We start from the raw sequence: 21,879 nt of genomic DNA, 5'->3' as shown, positions 1-21,879 counted from the left end.
CCAACTCTGACAACACGTACATCTGTGAAACTTGTAACGAGCAGTGTCACTCTCTAATTAGGCTTCTCAGCCATAAGTCTGACTAGACCTTTTATACATACACCATGATCCAGTGAATCGACAGTTGCCAATATATATCCTTGCTCTAGGAAAATTAGTTTCTTCTGAAGGAGATAAAGAAAGTAGTAGGGGAAAGGATATAAATACCTATTTTCAACTATTTTATAATACTTATTTTTAAAAAAATCCCTAAGCTGTTTGGACCCATTTCTTCTCTCGTCCCCTATTTCACAAGACATTTCTGGCCCAGCAGATAATTTTAATTCATTTCCTTTTCATAAAGTCTACTTTTGGAATATAGAACAACTCCCAAGCTTTTACACAGAAAATTAAGGTACAAGTGGCTGAAAGGGACACAAACTGTTGCTGAAATGATCTCAGTTATCACAACAGACTATGAGGAAATGGATCCTCACATACGCACGTGATATACTATTATAGATTTTACATATTGTTTGGGTACGGCTGGGGATGCTGATTCTCCAAAGCCTCATTCCAATTGGCCAGTTTGGGCATTTTAATGATATCACACCTGTGCACCAACTCTCAATAGGGTACACCAATGAAACACTCAGAAAAAATCCCTAGATACCTATTATATTAAATGGATGGGAGAATATTGTTTGGAGACATAATGATAATAAAGGACTTTGGAGGGACAGGGAAAAGTAGTATGAAGTCAGCAGAAACCAAGCTAGCTTTAAGGTTAGAGTTACTGCCTACTAGGCATAAGATTGAAAGAATGGATGCAAAGCCTTCTCTGCTGAGTGCTTGCAACAGAAATGTTTTCCCCTGATTCACCAGAGAACATCTATGGTACTCCTCAGGGCAAAGCTCAAAACCTTGCTTCCTTTATAGTTTGTGTTGTTTATTGATTGATTGATTGTTTATTTACTGTATGTTGGAGTGGATTCCTTTCCCATTCCCTTTCACGTTCACACACAGTTATACCTGGAGAGCATTACCCTTTTTACATTACTATACCATTCTTCTGTTCTGGGACATTGTGTCTAAAAATTAAACTTCATTATGTAAAGTTCTTCATCTGCATGTAAATCAGTATCAAAGAGGATCTTAGCTTACAGTCATTTTCATGGGTTTCATCTATCTGCAGTTCTAATGTAAAATATGAAGTCACAAAAGATCTCCATTGCCCTTAGTAAACTCAGGAATTGCCTATTTGAATACAACATTATTTTCAACATAAGTCATAATGTATGCATGAAGGATATTGTGAAGAGCTTTCAGCCAAGTTAAATTCCAAAATACTGGACTGAAGAAAATGGTTTTCTTGTAATACTACAATTGTCCTGTCTGGAGTGTTTGCAAATATGACCATGCTTTTTTATTTGTAATATTTCTTTATGGGATGAAACAGTAATTTCTCATACAACTACATGTTCTTATCATGAAAGTATTTGTCTGCATTTTTGTGAGCACTGCCAGAATTCTAACCATTAGCCTCTTGTGGATTGTCTCTTTGCCACACATACAACTTCATACTGTTTTGTTATGTCGGTTCCACACAATGATGAAGAATGACTATTCAGATTGACTTCTCCTAGTTTAAATATAAAAGTTTATCAATTCTTAAACACATGGCATGTTTTCAAACATGAGTGTGTAAAAAAATTCAAGCAGACAGAGCTGGTGGTCCACATAATATTAGTGTGAAATCAGGACCATAAATGAGAAATTATATGTTATCTAGCTCCCCTTCATGTTTTGGCATTTTGTGTCAATGACCCTAGTGATGAATATGTACATGAAAAATGGCCAGATTATCAAAATATCAAGTTTACAGATCAAAGCCAAGACCTTATTGCAAAACTAGGGGAAGTGACCTATCTAATGACCAACTAAGGATGACCATTCATTCATACTTTCAGAATCCCCACACCGTATGCAAGGCAGAGTTTAGAGGCCATATTCTGCTCTTGTTGTGGTATAAATATAGAGTAATGGTGAAAGTTGCTCTAAATTTCAATACTGTAAATGCTGCCCTAGGACTAAAAGGCTCCCACTGACCTCTGTGGTGCAAGATCAGATATTAAGTGTGTAAAAGTAACCTAATGTGAAGGAATCAAGAAAAAGGTAAATAATCAAGAACTATTTACATGCTATTACAACTATTTTAGTAAACAATTATATACTTAAACTTAATTTAATCGCAAAAAGTAATTGATGATTTTAAATATTTATTGAAGTTAAACAACTATGTAAAAATACACATATCAATATGTAACAGTTGTTATAAATCAGTAAATTGTCTAAATAACCAGTGGTCATTTAGATACAACTTTCTTACCAAGCCTAAAATGAAGTGATATGTGAACCTCATATGTGAATCCTTGAATATTCAAATGTTCAATACTGTACTTATTTGCCTTTCTGAAACAAACTCACAAATGCTCTTTTTGTGGTATTTTTGGCTCTAGCTCGGCAGGAAATATCCTAAGAATTGCTTTTCTTGTGATATTTTAACTCTGCAGATTCCAAACAGTATGAGGCAGTGCAGAAAGTCAACTTTTAAACCTCAGAAATGATTTATTATGGGTTTGAGTTGAGGGCTGAGCAAAAAGTTTTATGGTAGGATGTTCTGAGGAGAAAAGGACGGGGATTACTGGGGAAAAAAAAAGACTACTTAGCACATGTCCCTCTCATTAAAATATTAAGGACCATATTGTGTTACACTTATTGATGCTAAGTAGTTCTTTACACAAGAAGTTCCATGGAATGGTTGTGGAATCTGCTCCTTAAAGTTCAAGAGCTTTGTGATAGATATAAATATGTAACTTGTTATAAAAATGACTTGTTAAATCTCAAATATTTTAAAATAATCAACTGGTACAATGAATTTTTGACATTGTCTTACTATAAGGCAAAAAGGGAATCTGGTCTACTGGTTAGAAAATAAGACTGGGATTCAGAATGCCCACTTTTCAACTTCATTTAAATAGCTTGCCATTGACTCAGAGTACAGCCTTGCATAAATTACCCAACATCTCATGCCTCAGTTAACCCACATGTAAAATGTGGACACTTCACAGGAGTGTTATAAAGTTTAATTCATGGATGCTTGTACAGTGCTCCCTGGAAGAAAGATGTTTCTATATAAATTCAAAGCACAACTATAATAATTCCTATTCCACAGATAATAATAATAATAGAAACAATAATAGAATTACTGGAACTAGTAATGGAGAGACATAGGCCCTCTTTATTCCCTGTGTAACTCTTAATTTCAACAGTTTACAAGAGATGAGAGTTGCTCTCCTGTATAAGACTGGGAAATCTAGTGCCCTGATAATATAGAATGGCTCCTGATAGCATCTTTTGCCATGCTTTGTTTCAATTATCTTCATAGATAAGACTTCCACCTTTACCCTTGAAAGATTATAACAGAGTTTTATAATCGTAATCCATTTGGGTGATTGTGACTCAGTGTGAGGACCCAATTCATTTCAATCAACAAAACAAAGAGAAAAATAAATGTTGTCCAGCTTCAGAATACTGTAGACCAGTGGTTCTCAAAGCTGGTCCGCTGCTTGTGCAGGGAAAGCCCCTGGCGGGCCGGACCGGTTTGTTTACCTGCTGCGTCTGCAGGTTCGGCCGATCGCGGCTCCCACTGGCCGCAGTTCGCCGCTCCAGGTCAGTGGGGGCTGCGGGAAGGGTGGCCAGCATGTCCTTTGGCCCGCGCCACCTCCTGCAGCCCCCATTGGCCTGGAGCGGCGAACCGCGGCCAGTGGGAGCAGCGATCGGCCGAACCTGCAGACGTGGCAGGTAAACAAACTGGTTTGGCATACCAGCGGCTTTCCCTGAACAAGCAGTGGACCGGCTTTGAGAACCACTGCTGTCGACAATGTTTCTTGTAAAAACAGAATTTTTTGTGATGAATTGGGTCTTTAGAAACTTACTAGAAGAAATTTGAATAGAGTTTTGTTACCAGAGTGTCCAAATGGAGAATACATTCATATCAGCTGTACTTTTATTGTACAGAAAATTAAAGGAAATACATATATGAGCCTTCTTACAAGTTCAAACTGTATTCTAATGCAATGCAGAAAGCTGTAATATACTAAACTTCAACATACAGTCAGTGAAAGGAACCTAGACACCCTAACGCTCTCCATAATGGATAAAAGTAAGATTACTAAAGATGGTTGGGAATTTTCAACAAAACATTTTTTCATCAGAAAACACTGATTTATCAAAACTGAAACTGTCCATGGGAAAGGAGTGGTTTCAAAGAATTTCTCATTTTGAAAAAAATTGGGATAGTTTCAAAATTGACAAGATGTCTCATTTCAATATTTTTTTAATTAAAAATTCATTTTTTCCAGTTCAAAAGGACTTTGTTTCAAAATTTAAGCTAAGTGTAGTAAAACAAAATTAAAGATCAAAATCAAAACATTAACCCAAACTGATTTTTGTTGTCGTCTTTTCATAAAAAAAACTTTCAAGATTTACTTTTTCATCTAATTTGGTATAGGATTTTTTTTTTCAAAATCTCAATTTTTTTCCTGGGATGGGAAAATGTTTCTCACCCAGCTTGAATGCAAATTAGATTAGGAAGCAGGTGTAGGGTCAAGTCCTGGCCCCAGTGAAGTCAATGGGAGTTTTGCCATTGACTTCAATAGTACCAGGATTTCACCTGTATTATACAAGGAAGGAGAAACACTGATATAGGATTACATAATATCACACACACTTCCCAGTCCTTTACTTGCTTCTTTTCTTTTATTGTCTCAAATTCAAACTCCTCATTCTTCACTTCAAGGCCTTGCACAAGCTCACTCCTACCTATATCTTTGGTGTCATTTCCTTCCACTCCCTATCTTGATCCCTGCACTCCTTCTAATGCTCTCTCTTTACTGATCTGTTCATTCTCCTTTTCTCACTCAGCTTTGTTCCTCCCCATTTCCTATTACTGTAGTGACCAGGGCATGGACAGTCATGCCTAATAGTCAGAGCAGGAGTCAGGCCTAGCTGTCAGAGCCAACGGTCAAAACCTAAGACAGCATCAGGTGCTCAGCCAGGGGCCACAGCCAAAGACAAAGCCAGGGATAAGGTGGAGGAGTAGGGTCCTGGAGTAGGGCAGGACAGTAGGAACTGGGAATAGATGGAAGTCTGGGTTAGGATGGAGGACAGGAACCAAGAGCAGGCAGAAATACAGGGCTCAGGAGTCAGGTAAGCAGGAGGGCTCCATAGTAGTAGCCAGCCAGGGATTCCTTTACCTGCTCAGACAACTTCCTGGTTTATATAGCACTCCTCAGCCAATCAGTGGGCTGGATATTTGCCTCAGTCAGGAACCTTTGGAGTGGGGCCCCCTGCAAGCTGACCCTTCCCAGTTTACTCAGGTGAGCTGTTGGGTAACAATTGTGGCCTGAGCACTGCCTAGGACTCCATGGGACCTGGGCATGAAGCCAGTGATCCCTCAGAATTACCCTCTGTGCTTGCCTCCTCGTCATTAATGAAAATATTGACGAGTACTGATGCTAGGAGAAACTCCTGAGAGACCCTACTAGATATGTCTCGCCACTTTGACAGCAAACCATTGGTAATTACTCTGAGTACAGTTTTTCAGTCAGTTTTACACCAACTTTATAGTAATTTCATCTGGACCACATTTCCATGGTTTGCTTCTGAGAATGTTATATAAGACTGTGTCAAAAGCCTTACTAAAAATCAAGATGTCCCCCCACATCCCAGTAACCCTGTCAAAGAAGAAAATTAGTTTGGCTTGGCATCATTTGTTTTTCTAAATCCACATTGGTTATTACTTATAACTAAGGCTACTATTATGTCACGTAGGTCACGGAATCCATGACTTACATTGACCTCTGTGACATTTTCTTCCCCGGGGTTGGAGCTCCCAACCAGCCCAGCCCCTGCAGCTCCCAGCCCCCACCCTGGGACCCCTCAGCTTCCCAGCCACGGTGGGGGGACTCCCCGCAGCTCCCCAGCCCTGACCAGGGGACCCTGCAACTCCCAGCTGCCCTGGGGATGAGGGGACCCTGCAGCAGCCCAGACCTGCAGGCAGGGGGACCCCAGAGCTCTCACGCACCCCAGCAGTGGGGGACCCGGGAGCCCCAGAAGCAGCAGGTGCTGAACCTGCCTACTCCTTTTGCCAGGGATATTTTTACTGAACGTCAGAGACAGGTCACAGGCTTCTGTGAATTTTTGTTTATTGCCCATGACCTGTCCATGATTTTTGCTAAAAATATCCATGATAAAAATTTAGCCTTACTTATAACTCTATTATTCTCTTGGTGCTTACTGGAACAAATTATTAAATAATTGTCTAGTATCTTTCAAGGTATCAAAATTAGGCCAACTGGCATATAATTCTTCAGGTCCTCTCTGATCCCCTTTTTAAAGATAGGTACTATGTCTCCGTTCTTCAGTCCTCTGGGACCTCATATGTCCTCCAGGAGTTCTCTAACACAATTACTCATAGTTACAAGATTGTTCCAACTCGTTTCAAAAGCACCCTAGGGTGAATTTCATCAGGGTCAGCCAATTTGAATACAGCTAATCTATCCAAATATCGCTGAACCTGTTCTTTCCCAATTTGACTTGTGTTTCTTCCACTTATTGTTAATATTAATTGTATTAAATATCTGGTCACCCTTATTCTTTTGTAGCCAGCCTTGCAAGGTATTTACGTGCCAGATATGCTAAACATTCATATGTCCCTTCATGCTTTGGTCACCATTCCAGAGAACATGCTTCCATGCTGATGATGCTCGTTAAAAAAATAATGCATTAATTAAATTTCTGACTGAACTCCCTGGGGGAGAATTGTACGTTTCCTGTTCTGTTTTACCTACAAACTGCCATATATTTCATGTTATAGCAGTCTTGAATAATGACCCAGCACATGTTCGTTTTAAGAACACTTTCACAGCAGATTTGACAAAACACAAAGAAGGTACCAATGTGAGATTTCTAAGGACAGATACAGCACTCGACCCAAGGCTTAAGAATCTTAAGTGCCTTCCAAAATCTGAGAGGGATGAGGTGTGGAGCATGTTTTCAGATGTCTTAAAAGAGCAACACTGCAATGCAGAAACTACAGAGCCCGAACCACCAAAAAAAAACAAAACAAATCAACCTTCTGCTAATGGCATCTGACTCAGATGATGAAAATGAACATGTGTCGGTCCGCTCTGCTTTGGATTGTTATCGAGCAGAACCCATCATCAGCATGTCTTCTGGAATGGTGGCTGAAGCATGAAGGGACATTTGAATCTTTAGTGCATCTGGCATGTAAATATCTTGTGATGTCGGCTACAACAATGCCATACGAATGCCTGTTCTCACTTTCAGGTGAGATTGTAAACAAGATGTGGGCAGCATTATCTCCTGCAAATTTTAAACAAACTTGTTTATCTGAGCGACTGGCTGAAGTAGGACTGCGTGGACTTGTAGGTTCTGTAAACTTGTAAAGTTTTACATTCTTTTATTTTTAAATGCAGGTTTTTTTGTACATAATTGTCCATTTGTATATTCAACTTTCATTATAAAGAGATTGCACTACAGTACTTGTATTAGGTGAATTGAAATATGCTATTTCTTTTGTTTTTTACAGTGCAAATATTTGTAATCAAAAATAAATATACAGTGAGCACTGTACACTTTGTATTCTGTGTTGTAATTGAAATCAATATATTTGAAAATGTAGAAGACATCCAAAAATATTTAAATAAATGGTATTCGATTATTGTTTAACAGTGCGATTAATCGTGATTAATTTTTTTAATCGCTTGACAGCCCTACTCCCAATGTATGTATAGTACCTCTTTTTACTGCCTTTTATGTCCCTTGCTAGGTATAACTCATTTTGTGCCTTACCCTCTATGATTTTGTCCCTGCATGTTTATTCTTTTATACTTATCCTAAGCAATTTATCCATGTGTCACCAGCCTCCTCCTCTTCTTCCTGTCTTTCTTTTTCATCAGGATAATTTGAAGTTGTGCCTTTAATATTTTCTCTTTGAGAAGCTGCCAGCTCTCCTGAACAACTTTTTCCCCTTAAATGTTCTTCCAATGGAACCTTACCTACCAGTTCTCTGAATTTGTTAAAGTCTACATTTTGAAGTCCATTGTCCATTCTGCTGCTCTCACTCCCTCCTTTCCTTATAATTATGAAAACCATCATAATAATATAATGTTGGTGCCACTCTGTGTGCAGGTCATCTGGGCACATTATCTTCTGCTGAAGTACTGTTGTAAAATTCCCAGATTTTCCCAGAATAGAGTGATGGAAACACAGGTAGAATGGTAGCACAAAATTGGACACATGGCTGTGCTGTGGAAGAAAAAAGAAACCACCACATATCACCCGGAAGAGATGTCCTTGGTTACTGATTTAACCAACAAAAGCCAGGAAAAAAATTAAAGCTCAGATCTGAAATCTGTTCTTAGCATGACCTATAGGGCACACCTACCTTTCAATTAAACACCCATGACTGGCCCATGTCAGCTGACTTAGGCTTGCAGGACCCAGGCTGCGGGGCTGTTTATGATGAGATTGCCTATAATGGCATGTGGCCCATCTTGTGACTGCTAGCAGAAAATATCTCCAACAGCCAGAGATGGGACACTAGATGGGGAAGGCTCTGAGTTACTACAGTGAATTTTTTCCAGGTGTCTGGCTGGTGGGTGTCACTGACGTGCTCAGGTTCTAACTGATCACCATAGTTGGGGTAGGGAAGGAATTTCCCCCCGGGTTGGATTGGCAGAGAATCTAGGATTTTTTGCCTTCCTCTGCTGCATGGAGCATGGGTCATTTGCTGATTTGAACTAGAGTAAATAGTGTAACGTGATGTCTTTAAATCATGATTTTAGGTCTTCAGTAACTCAGCCAGAAGTTATGGGTCTATTACAGGAGTGGTTGGATGAGGTTCTGTGGCCTGTCAGGTGCAGGAGATCAGACTAGATGATCACGATAATCCCTTCCAGCCTTAAAGTCTATAAGTCCATGGTTTTAACTGTAGTGTAGATGTTCAGGTGCAGGCTGGAACCCATCTCTGGAACCCTGCGAGGGGGAGGGTACCAGAGCCTGGGCTCTAGCCTGAGCCCAAATGTCTACACCACAATTAAACAGCCCTGCAGCCTGAGCCCTGCAACTCCAAGTCAGCTGACACAGGCCAGCTGCGGTGCACAAGAGGGATTGTACCTTGCATCTAACAGAGGCTGCATATTGGCTTCATGTTTATCTTTATCCCCAACAGCTTGTAGAAAGATCAAATTCAAATTTATTTGTATTCGATTTTGGCCCCCAAACACCAAACCTAAATATATATCAGTCTTTGCGCACAATGGTACAAAGGTGCTTAAGGTTTGACACTTTGTAAAAAGAAGTTAAACACTAAAAGGGTTGAGTGCGATGCAAAAGGACAAAACAGACTGAAACACCTCACAGAACGCTAAATATATAAAACTGAAAAGCCTTAGGAAACTACAAAAAAGCAGCTAGGAAAATCCAACATCTATCTAACCATGACTCTGGGTAATAAAAGATGACAGGGGAATTTAAGATGAAGATTAAAATGTTGTACAGAGTATAAAAGTTCAATCAGGAACCTTATGCAGGAAAAAAATACTGCTATAATGTTTTGTACAACACATAATGCATCAAATGCCATTATAAGGATATTTGAATACCTGAGAACTTATCAACATATTTTTATAAGATGCACTCTTTTATAATTAAGTGATACTAGGATGGGTGTCCCATTTTATGAGGCAATAATCGAGTTCCTGAGTGCCTTGTACATTAGTTTATGCTGATGTGGAACCAAATTATTGCCTTGTAAAAGTCTGCCTATTCCATTAGTGCTCTTATGGTCCATATGAAAATTGGAAATAAATAGGATAAAAAAAAGAAATTTCCAAGTTATTGACAAATTACTGAAGAGAGTTATTTAGAAATGGCAATAATGGATAGTTGACTGGGAGTGTTTTCTGGGCTTCACTGCTATGATTAATGTGAAAAAGAAGTCAAGTAAAACCACCATTTTGCACTTACAAAGCACCTTTCATTTGAGGACATGAAGCAACTCTGAAACTGAGGCCCAAAGCTCTTCACAAAAGTAGGTGTTATCCTCACTTTATAGATGTGGAAAATGAGTCACAGTCAGAAGTTGCTTAACCAAGGTCACATTGTGAGTTGGTGAAAAGCAGAGCTAAGGATAGAAACAAGAAGGCCCTCTCAGTGCTTGGATGCTATCACTAGACCTCACTCACAGAAATGCTAATAACTAACTGGTGGCTCAAGAACACGGAAGTGGATTCCTCCATTGTGTAATATAAGTGTAAGAAGCTTCACACTTTAACTTTTGCCTGAGTTGTGATAATGTCACCACTGAATTGTACAATCTTGGTCTATTATTTATCAGACCAGTATTCTTCTTAGTGAAATATAGGACTAGTTGCAAACATTCCACATGGAAGAAAATATTCATTTGTAGTACAATGAACTTCTGTGAACTTAGGAGACAGAGTGCTTTAGTTTCACAGCAGAAGTCTGAGACAGCTATGCTGGGAGTTCACATTGTATTTAATTCCAGTTGGCTAAATATCAGTGTCTGTATTTCAGAAAAAGCTTTATAAAAAGTTTTATACTTTATAAACCTTTCAGTACAGTTTAAATCAGGCTTTTTATTTCTCTGGACTACAAAAGAACCTTTTTATAATATTGCCTCCAACTAGTATTCCTTAATCCTTAACCTTTGAGGAGCAAAAGACTGACTTTCTGGATAGACTCCAGTCCACTGAAAAACGACTTTTCATTATTAAAAGTAGACAATTGTCCAATAAAACAAGGCAAAGAAATATATATCTTGCAAAAAGCTCCAAATTCAGTAGTCATGACTTATTCAACCCCAATAAAATGCTTTGTACAAACCAGCAAATGAAAGCTTCTTTTACTGGCTTGCACAAAGTGATTTGTATTGGAACATAGTTTTATAATGTGGTATCAAGCCTGGAAATGTATTGAATCAAAGCTTTGTAATCTGTTCATGAATGAATAAGACTGTATAACAGGAAAAACTTTTCTAAATACAATAACAGAGTTTTAGAAAATGTCACCTACTAAATTGTACAACCATCTGAATAAGCCCATTGAATTTAGAAATTTGGAAACTGGCATTTGTATGTATGCAGCTCTTAACAATTTGCACATTTCATTTTATGCAAGAGGTTCCCAGAGTGCTTTACAAATATGAATGAAGCCTCACAAAGAGCCTTGTGAGGTTGTTAAGTGTTGTTATACTCTTTGAAATATATGTAAACTGAGGCACGGAGAGGCTGAGTGATATGCTGAAGGCCACACAGCAAATTCTAGAAAACTCTTCAACTCAACTATTCAGTGATCTCCAGTCCATCTCCTCATATATCCCTCCCTGAGTACCATTGACTCTACTCCACTATCTAGAAACTCAGCTCTCACTCCAGTTTGGACTCTGAGGTCCACTCCCTTCTGTACATTGCACTTTCTTCCTTAGGTCCTGGCATATCATTTTCTACCTTATCCCTAAACCAGACTCCAACTTCTGTCCCCTGACCTTATAGCTGAACAAAGGATAACATATATATTAATTTTATACAGGCCTAGGAAGCAATACATTAGAGTATCTTTAAAAATTATTTAGGCTATAATTTGTTATGAAGAAATATTGAGACTTTTAAAAAAACCAAGTAGTGTGATGGTACAGAAAATTATTTTATGCAAAAGGTTAAGTGAACACTATACGCTTTGCATGTTGCAGCATTTTCTAATCTAGCACTTTCTGTCAGTTATGTTGTCTTTAGAAATAAACACACACACTACACTTTTACCAAGCCCTAGACATGTATTACTTCTTCCATGGTATTTTTTCATCAAATGCCGCTACTAGTAAGCTGGCTTCTTATCCCCAATTAAAAACACATGCCTTTACACATCTCTACACAATATCAGTATATTAATATTACCCTAAATACAAAGACATATGTCTGATAAGAGCCTGAGAATTTCTTTGGAGCACTACAAGTAGCATTTGAGTATCTAGTCTTATTTTTTCTACCATGCTTCAATGTTCCTATGTATTTTTAATCACAATAAGTGATTTCATTTTAAATATAATATTCTTTTAAGAACAGATTTCTAAAATATGAACTTGAACAGGAAGAAGCAAAGAAATATTTTTAGCTCTTACATTAGCATTGCAGTTTTTTGCTATCACACTGAGCTCCCAGAAATACTATAGTTAATTTTCTAACTGTTATCCATCCACGCACATCAGTCCTCCCCAAACAAAGGTTTTTTCAACATTGTTCCTCTGCTTCATGCTGAAGAGTTTAGCTGGTATCTTGCTATACCTGGCAGAAATAAGTTAGTGAGGCAAAATCATTCATTACCTTGTTAAATTTACCACCAGGGTTAAATCTGCTATAATAGCAGTTCTAAAACGTTAGCAATCCAAGGCCCCCCATTTTGATTTAAAAAATTTTCACAGACTCCGAACCCTCCTGCTCAGCCCCAAGCCCCGCCCCCATTCTACCCCTTCCACCAAGGCCCCACCTCCAGCCTAGCTCTTCCCGTCCTCACTCCACAACTGCCCCTCCTCTTCCTGCCCCTCCCCCGAGCATGTCCCGTCCCCACTCCTCCCCCTCCCTCCCAGCGCCTCCTGCATGCCTCTGAACAGGTGTTCAGCAGTGTGCAGGAGGCGCTGGGAGAGAGGGGGAGGAGTTGAGGGAGGGAGGGGAAGGTTTGATCAGCGGGGCCCGTGGACTCCCTGGAGTACCCTTGTGGACCTCCAGGGGTTACCCCAGTTTGAGAAATGCTGCGCTATAACATCCTTGACTAGTATCACTCTGCTGCTTTCTGTAGTCAGTAATCAACCGGTTAAAAAGATATGTCTTAGTGTCAGAGAAGTTCTACAATATTGAAGTCAAAGCTCGTAACACAAATATGTGAAATCTTTTAGGAATACATCAGTAGGTCTACTCCTGTGCATAAATGTTTGAAAAAGTGGCATCTTAAACAATGTATGTGGTGCCTATTCTTCACCCAGAGAAGGATTCGTTTCTGTAATTAAATCATAAGCATATAAGTGACTGTTAATCTCTCTCCTCATCTTCCTCTTTGATGCATGGCTGTCATAACCATACAGCTAAGGGTAGCCTAGAATTCCTCCTTACCTGTAAGGGGTTAAGAAGCTCAAATAACCTTGTTGGCACTTGACCAAAAGGATCAATGGGGAAAGAAGATACTTTCAAATCTTGCGGGGGGGGGGGGGGGCTTTGTTGGTGTGTTCTCTGGGGAAAGCAGAGAAGCGTCAGGTGAAAAAACCCCTTCTTCTATAAACCATCCTGTACAAGTCTCTGATATTACAAAAAGAGTAAGTAAATAAGGCAAGGCGCGTTAGATTACCTTTTGTTTTCAACTTGTGAATTTTCCCTTTGCTAGAGGGAAGTTTATCCCGTTTTTTTGTAACTTTAAAGTTTTGCCTAGACGGGAATCCTCTGTGTTTTGAATCTGATTACCCTGTAAAGTATGTACCATTCTGATTTTACAGAGGTGATTCTTTTACCTTTTCATTAAATAAAATTCTTCTTTTAAGAACCTGATTGATCGTTCATTGTTCTTAAGATCCAAGGGTTTGGGTCTGTGCTCACCTGTACCAATTGGTGAGGATATTATTCTGAAGACTTCCCCAGGAAAGAGGGTGTAGGGCTTGGGGAAATAGGACTCCTTTCCCTGGTTCTTTGTCTATGCACTGCCTGGCCCATGCCGCCCAGGGCTCCAGCAGTGATTTAAAGGGCCCGGGGCTCTGGCCACTGCTGCAGTAGCGGCAGCAGCGGCCAGAGCCCCGGGCTCTTTTCAATCGCGGCCCTGGGGCGGCGGCTCCTTTTGCCTGGGGGGCGGGGCAGCAACAGGCAACACTTTAAGTAGGGTCCTTTGCTGTGGCAGTGCTGTAACATCAGCAGAATATGGGCACGTATTGGCAGCCACTTTTTACTGGTATGCCGTACCAGCCCGTACCGGCTTACTTTCACCCCTGCATATAGCAGTACTTCCTAACTTCACATACAATGACAATGCGTACAATCCAACAGGATATTAATGTTCAACAAATCAAGACTTTTTAAATGATACCTCACAAGACATACTTTGTACAAAACATATCATAATTATATGACAGTGGTGAATATGGGGGTTCCAGGGTGCTACTTTGAGGTACAGAGTGTCAGAATGAGTAATTGTATAGGGCAATAGCATAGACTGATGTAGAGCAGTTAGTGCCATAGTTTCACATTCCTGGTAAATTAAAATGGGATGGCAAATTTTTATAGCTCTCAGCACAGTCCCAATGCATCCAGCCTCATCACTACATTAAGTTGACTGCTGTGTCTAACAATTTTTCCTGCATTATTATCAGAATTGTCTGAAGCCTCTCTATGTATGGTTCATGAGTGGCTGGGAGATCATTCATGTAACTCAGTTAGGTGTGTCCCTGCCTGTGGATGGCTGTGTAAGTGGAGTGCCTGCCAGAGACTTGTAGCTTGACACTAGCATCACAGTGTGAGGGATAGCCCGGGTGGGTGGGTTTGGAGGGCTCAGTGGTCCCATGGTCCAGGTTGCACCTCGGGGATGCCGTGACACTTATCTAGTGATCTCTAGAATGGAAAAAGAAAATATAACAACTCCCTTCCTGCATTCTATGAAATATAAACATCGGAGCCCAGTTATCAAAACTGAGGGCTACCTAAAATATATTGTTGACATCTCACTAAAAATGCCCAAGAACAGTTTTTGCCCTGTTGGCTTGTTCATTGCCAGTCCAGGCTACACTATAATTTATCTTCCCAAACAGCTTCCCTGTGGATTTCTCCCGCCCTGAGAAGATCTCCGCAAAGCTTGTCTGGCTAGAGGCAGATATCAGAGTAGAAGTAATTTGAGGAATGGAACTTCAGCATAAACCTTTTCTGAAAATAGCTATTTTTCTCACTTCTTTGATCCTCAATAGCCACAAAACCTTGTGTCTGCCATGCCATATGCTGAACATATAGACATTCAAGCCTCATTCTGATTCCATCAGTACAGGCTGAAGCAAAAGAAGAAATCATCCAGAAGGAATAGCAACCATCCTTATGTGATTCTCCCAAGCCCAGCTAGCCTAGGAAGCAAAGGAGTGAATTAGTCTCAACTCCAAGTCAGTTGCACATCATACTGCAACTAGCCTTTAGAACTGACCTTGGAACAGAATGTTTAAGGACAGACTTGTAATTTGCTACGGTACAGCAAAAATGAATGCAGCCATGCAGGTATCCTGAAAGCCCCAGTAGTCTTACATAGGGTATGCATTGTTCATCTTAAGGCTCTACAGGGGTTAAATATTAATACCTCAGTGATATGAAAAACTGTTATCAATATAAGGCTCAATATTGAGCCAGGAAATCAGTAAGAATAAGGATCAGGACTTCAGGCATCTAACTTGCCTTATGACTTGACATTAATTTATCTCATGGCATATATGTTGTATAATTATGTAATAGAAAACCCAATTATAATGCAAACAGGGAAGTGAGCAAAGAAAAAGTTTCAGAGTCTGATGGGAACGTAGACTTCACTCTTGGAATTTCTTAGCACAAAAGCCCTATTCATGTTTTTCACAGGAACAATTTATGGGGAACTCTAATAATACATTAAGTTTTTCATTTGGAAGATAGTTTTGGAACAATGTTCAGTAACTGTTTCTATTCCTGATCCAACATCCATTAATGTCACAGAGAACCTTTGTGTTGACTTTAATGGGCACTGCAGTAGGCCCCATGTAAAAATATTAAAATGACCTTCAATTTTTTTCTTATTCATAATATTTAGTTCATCAGGACTTGAGAAATCTCTATCATTTTAGCAAAATAAATAAATAAGCAAGCAAGTAAATAAATAATGCCACCTAACTCTCAAATGTGCTAAAATGGAAGTCGGGAATAGGTTTTGGGGCCTAAATTTGGGCTTGATAATAAGAAGGCCCAGTAAAATATGAGTGAAGTGACATAATTTAGAGGCAAATTAGAGATAAGTTAGAACATACCAGGTCACATTGTAAATATGTTTTGGTGTTAACAAATGTTTTTAGGGAAATCATGCCGTATCAACTATTTGAATTCTTTGAGGGGGGTCAACAAAACATCTGGATAACTGTGATCCAGTGGATTTAGTGTACTTGGTCTTTCAGAAAGCCTTTGAAAAGTTCCCTTACCAAAGGCTCTTAAGCAAAGTAAGCAATCATAGGATAAGAAAGAAGGTCTTCTCCTGGATCAGTAACTGGCTAAAACATAGGAAACAAAGTGTAGGAATCAACGGTCAGTTTTCATAGTGGAAAGAGTAAATAGCAGGTTCCCCCATGGATCTGTACTGGGACCTGTGCTGTTCAACATATTCATAAATGATCTGGAAAAAAGGGGTAAACAGTGAGGTGGCAAAGTTTGCAGACAAAATAAAATTACTCAAGATAGTTAAATCCAAAGCAGACTGCAAAGAGTTACAAAGGGATCTGCAAAATGGGGTGACTGTGCAACAAAGTAGCAGAATATATTCAGTGTTGATATATGCAAAAAAATGCACATTGGAAAACATAATCCCAACCATACATACAAAATGATGGGGTCTAAATTAGCTGTTATAATTCAAGAAAGGGATCTGGGAGTCATCGTGGATAGTGCTCTGAAAACCCCTGTTCAATGTGGCAGTGGCAGTCAAAAAAGCAAACAGAATATTAGGATCCATTAGGAAAGGGTTAGATAATAAGACAGAAATTATCATAATGCCAGAATTGGAGAAAGTACAGAGAAGGGCAACAAAAATTATTAGGCGTATGGAACAGCTTTGATATGAGGAGAGATTAAAAGACTGGGGCTGGTCAGCTTGGAAAAGAGACAAGTAAGGGGAGATATGATAGAGGTCTATGAACGGTGTGGGGAAAGTGAATAAGGACGTGTTATTTACCCCTTCACATAACACAAGAACCTCAGGGGTGGCCCAATTAAATGAACAGGCAGCAGGTTTAAAACAAGCCAATGGACATTGGAGGTGGGCTAGCCCCCCAACCCTGCCCCTTCCACCCAAGTCCGCGCCCACCAGAGCCCAGCCCGCACGGTGGCTGCTGGCCCCTGCCCAGGCTAGTACCCCCAACCCCCCGATCCCGGAGCAACAGGCAGCGCGGCCCCAGCCTCCCCAGGCCACGCCGCCCGGCCCGCATGCCCCAGCCTCCATGGGCCATGCCGACTGGCCTGACCCCCGCCTGGCTGCCCCCCACCAAAGGTGCCCCCCCGGTGGAGCTGCCAGCCCCAGTGCTGGGCAGTGCGGCCTCAGCGCTGGGAGGACGGGTGGCATGGCGCAGTCCCGGGGGCGCACTGCAGCTCCCAGCCTGCCTGCCTGCCTCAATCTCTGGCACAAAGGGAACAGAGGCAGGACGGGGTCTGGGGGTGGAGCATGGGCGAAATATGTCAGGCTGTTTGGGAAGGTGAAGAGGTTCCCGTGCCTACGATACCTGCTGCCCATACCAGTGGAAGTACTTCATACAATGAACTCTCAGCTTGTGTAACTCATTGCCCGGGGATCTTGTGAAGCCCAAAAGTATAACTGTATTCAAAAAATAATTAGATAAGTTCATGGAGAATAGGTCCATCAATGGCTATTAGCCAAAATGTTGAGGGATGCAACCCCATGCTCTGGGTGTCCCTAAGCCTTGGACTGCCAGATGCTAGAACTGGACGACAAGGGATGGATCACTGGATAATTGTCCTGTTCAGTTTTTTCCCTCTGAAGCATCTGGTATTAGTCATTGTCAGAAGACAGGATATTGGACTAGATGGACTATTGGATTGATCCTGTATGTTATGTTCTTAGACACAATGTGAATGTCTTGGATATATTAGTATCTTGATATATTAGTAGTTATTGGAAAGATACTTACATAGACGTTAATTAGATGATGTTAAATGTTAAATAGCCAATGAGACTGAAGAAAATATGTAATTATGGTAGTGGAAATCGAATCTAGATTATCATGAAAGCATCACTGTAAGTGTTGCTATCTTCCATTGCTTTTAGTGTGCTAATTCTTCACAAAAATCAACTTGCTAAGTAATATAGTTTGAGATGTCATTTTAAAAAAATTCTTAACATATAACTAGCAGTCACAGCTGCAACAAACATATGGATTTTTAGTGATTACTATAAACAGTACAGGAAAAGAAAGCAATATTCAATTGGTTCTACTGTTGGAATTTTGCCAGGGAGGAGCCCCATCTCTTTAAGAAAGAGAGCCTGTACTTTGTGTAAATGGAGGTCAAATGGAAGCGTCTCCTCATCTCCAATTATCTAGATGCTAAATTCCAACATAGAATAGTCTGTTCTGCTCTGTCAAAACACTGCACATCTTTAGAAGGTACATGTTTAAATGTGTCATCTTTTGGTAGTAATTAGGTTGATATGTTGAGTTTGTCATAGACAGAAATAGAAGAGCATTAGTGACAGATGTTTTCATATATCAAGTTCTGTGTGAAGAATGGTTTACACTATAATGTTTCTGAATTATATTATTTCATTCATTGAGACACATCTGTTTTGAGATATATATTTTTAAATTGACGGACAAATTGCTACTACACTCTCTGAGATTTTGTATAAGCACATTCACTTCCATTGTGGTCTGCGACAGATAAACACTGTTACAAACTCACTGTAGTGCATATTAGTACCTGCTAGTTATAAATAAAATGAAGATAAGAGGAATATTATCCATGTTATATATCGGCGTCAGATGAAAGATAATCTCCTGTGAATGGATTCACTACAGTAATTGGTCTAGGATTTAAGTCCTCCATGGAACATCACAAATCCACATGAAGCCCCTGAGTACTTAATTTAGTACTTGGATCTCTTAGTTAGCTGAAGTAAGTGCAAAAAATTACATATATATTTATTATGCTGCTGTGGCTATATCTGAAAATTCTCTTTTGTGTGCTCTATTTGGAGTGCATTATACTCAAGAGACATATATTGCCATTGCCTGCTATTGCCATTGTAGACTGCAGTTCATCAGTTGAACTAGTTCAAAAAATATCTTAGGTGAAATAAATCATTAACACTTTAGGAAGGTGTTCAGACTAAAAATCACATTCGTTTTAGGATTGAAATGATGAAGTTTTTAGATTTTATGTAAAAATTGATCATTTCTCTGAAGAGCTAAAATAATTTCAAGAGATTTTCAACTTGAAGCCACGAATGTGCATCTTCAGTTACATGTGTAATATATGGCTTCCATAACATCTATGCCCACAGACTGTATGGGGGTGGAGGATCTGGCCAGCAGGAGGAGCTTTGAGTACCTTTTGTGTTGTAGCAGTGGAGTTTGATGCTCAGTAGTCATTTAAGGACCTTTTATCTGCGAGCTAGATGACAGTCCTGAAAATGTAATTTAATTTAATTTAATTTAATTTAAGCTCTGGCTTTTTACTGTGAATGTTGCTCCACTGTCTAATAAAAAACACAGGGTAAATTGGCACCAGCCATGCAGAGGATTTTTTTAAGCTGATTTTTTTTCGAGTTTAAAGCCTTAATTTTGACATTTGGATTCTGAGGAAGGGAGAAATCTAGTTTTTCACATTTAGTCCTAAAAACAGAGCTTTTATACATGGATAATTGCTGATGATACTGTACGTTCCCCACCCATGGTACATTTAGGACTCCAGTGAGTGTAAGAAAGTTAGTATCCTAGCAGAACAAGAATTTAGTGAAGAGGCTGCTGCTCTTCCCCGTGAACATCTAGATCAGCCTTGCAAAGATAACATGAAAATTTACTAGTTAGGAAAAAACCTGCATTTTATTCACTATTTTAGACACTGCTTGCCCTGGGTGAGCAAATGTTGCAAGGCTCATGTAGATTACTCCAGTTTTGGCAATGCACATCAATGGTCTCATCTTCAGTAGCCAATAGGAGCTGCAAGTGCTCAACACCTTTTTTAAAAAGCTATAAGCTACCAACATGTACAGGGAAATGAACTCTTGTGAATAAACACTTTCACTTTATAGTTTTATCATATTCTCTTACATCAATAGGCTCTCAACTTTATAGCTCCAGCAGTACAAAGGGGCTGGAAACTGGCCAGTTACCCTTTTCTTCCAGCCTCAGCTTACAGGGTGTGCCAGAAGCTATATTGTGTTTCAACTAGTCTTAGCTAGCTGACAGCTCCTTGGAGGATGTTAACAGCTGCCATTGTTTAGGGAAGACCCCAGGCTGTTCTAAACTATGTTGCGGTGAATGGAGAAGAAAAAAAAATATCAGGAAGTTGTGTTTGCTCCTTTGTGACCCTATCCTTGCTGTAGTGCATGGAGATTGGGTGTAGTAGAGAATTTGGATCTTAGTTTTGTCAAGCTTAGCAATTTATAGTTAAAAATCTATTTATCTGGTGTATTTAAGGTATTTTCTTACATATTGCAACATTTCCAATTTAATTTAACATTCTAGAACTTCTACTTGGTGGTGGTGGTGGGAGGGGATTTGGGCCTGCACAAGCTATGAGCTTCCACATCCAGCACTTTATAATTCCTGGAAGAGGAGATTAGAACTAGAGTAACCAAGTTCAAGTTCCCTCATAAATGTTTCATTGAGTGACTTTAAACAAGAATAGTGGTTGGCTAATTAATAAGAACTATTAGTAAGAACAGAAATAATAGTTTACTTTACTATACTGATTGTATCATGACCAGTGGAACTGGATTCAGAGGGCCCATGTTCCATAGAGCAGAAACTGTTTATTGTAATTCAAATCAATCCATTTCAACCCACACATTCCTAGTATATGCACCATTCTTTAGAATTCACAGTGGCTACACATAATTTAATTTTAACAAGGCAATTCTATAGTGCCCAGAGTATTAAATTGTTAGGTCAACTAGATATACGTCAACAGTTGCTTTTAACCTTAAAACTAAATACTGAGGCCTGGTCTACAGTAGGAATTTACATTTACGTCTCTCCAGGCTGTGAAAAATCCACATCTATAGCTATAGCGGACATAGCTATAGCGGACTAGCACCCTGGTGAAGACAGTGGTAGGTGGATGGAATTCTGTGGGAGGTGGGGAGGCTGCAGCTGGCCTCTGGAGGGTAGGGGGTGTGAGTGCCTGGGCTGGGGAGGGCCCCACGGCTGGGCTCTGAGTGGGAGGGAGTGTGAGTGTCTGGTCCCCTAGCTGGGCTCTGGGGGCAGAGGATGCAGAGAAATAAGAACTGGGCTGTCATAGGATTTCTTTAACTCTCTACACTTGGGGAAATTTGTATGGGTCTGTATTGTTACAGACATGTTTGCAGATAAGTATTTGGACACAAATTACCAAAATAATTGAAACTGGAGTGATTATATTGTCAGGTTTCAGAGTAACAGCCGTGTTAGTCTGTATTCGCAAAAAGAAAAGGAGTACTTGTGGCACCTTAGAGACTAACCAATTTATTTGAGCATAAGCTTTCGTGAGCTACAGCTCACTTCATCGCAGTGAGCTGTAGCTCACGAAAGCTTATGCTCAAATAAATTGGTTAGTCTCTAAGGTGCCACAAGTACTCCTTTTCTTTTTGATTATATTGTGTTATTTTGACAAATAACATTTGCAGAATTTTGTAGAATTTTAATACTGTGCACAGATATTTTAACTTTTTGGTGCAGAATTCCCCCAGGAGTACTCTCAGGGAGGTGGATTACCTACACCAATGCATTTTAAGTGCAGCTATATCTTTAGTGACATAAGTTCAATCACTTCA

At 39.8% G+C, this 21,879-nt stretch overlaps 1 protein-coding gene across 2 annotated transcripts in view; it reads right to left on the bottom strand.

Annotated features, from left to right (window-relative positions):
* Positions 1-21,879, bottom strand: part of ITGA1 (integrin subunit alpha 1) — a 129,586-nt gene that overhangs the window by 89,056 nt on the left and 18,651 nt on the right. The window lies entirely within an intron of this gene.

Source organism: Lepidochelys kempii, chromosome 5, assembly GCF_965140285.1.
Source record: "Lepidochelys kempii isolate rLepKem1 chromosome 5, rLepKem1.hap1, whole genome shotgun sequence".
Taxonomy (NCBI): Eukaryota; Metazoa; Chordata; order Testudines; family Cheloniidae; genus Lepidochelys; species Lepidochelys kempii.
The sequence above is the reverse complement of the archived record's forward strand: the minus strand, read 5'-3'. Positions and strand labels throughout refer to the sequence as shown.